Below are 939 nucleotides of genomic sequence, written 5' to 3'. Positions count from 1 at the left end.
CTCTGACTCCTGATTGACAGCTGACTCTGACTCCTGATTGACAGCTGAGACTGACTCCTGATTGACAGCTGAGACTGACTCCTGATTGACAGCTGAGACTGACTCCTGATTGACAGCTGACACTGACTCCTGATTGACAGCTGAGACTGACTCCTGATTGACAGCTGAGACTGACTCCTGATTGACAGCTGAGACTGACTCCTGATTGACAGCTGACACTGACTCCTGATTGACAGCTGAGACTGACTCCTGATTGACAGCTGAGACTGACTCCTGATTGACAGCTGAGACTGACTCCTGATTGACAGCTGAGACTGACTCCTGATTGACAGCTGACTCTGACTCCTGATTGGTCGAGTGTTTACAGCCGAGATGCTTTGGCTTCATTTCTGGAGGAAGTAGAATTTTTCGTTGATTTTATTCTCAGTCTTTGATTAAGATGCATATGAGACATTGTATCAATGAATTTTAATAACCAGTTAAACCTCGGTGGGAAAGTTCCTGGTTGACGTTCACGTCAGTTTGTAAAGTTCGTCCTGCTCAAGCCTTGTTTGATTCTCTTTGTAATAAATAGTCTTCAGCTCTTCGGCTCCAGAGAAGTTTCACGATCTCATGAAACCGAAACGAACACGAGTTTCTCAACCAGATAATGAGTTTGTTTTTCTGGGTATTTTGCTTTTGTTAGATTTCTCCTCGGCCATTTATGTGTTTAGATGTTTTATGATCTAAAAACATTTTCCCTCCAAGCGTCTGTTGAGCTGCAGGTTTATACAAAGCTTCATGTGCTGGTTGAGTCAATGAATTCATGAACAGGAGAAAGAGATTTGATCAAAACTGAAAAAATATGAAAAACTTAAACCTGATCAGCATCATTTCCAGCTCGTCGTCACATGTCTCTCTCTCTCTCTGTCTCTCTCTCTCTCTCTCTCTCTCTCTCTC

The sequence above is a fragment of the Limanda limanda genome, chromosome 7 (genome assembly GCF_963576545.1).
Source record: "Limanda limanda chromosome 7, fLimLim1.1, whole genome shotgun sequence".
Lineage (NCBI taxonomy): Eukaryota > Metazoa > Chordata > Actinopteri > Pleuronectiformes > Pleuronectidae > Limanda > Limanda limanda.
The sequence above is the reverse complement of the archived record's forward strand: the minus strand, read 5'-3'. Positions refer to the sequence as shown.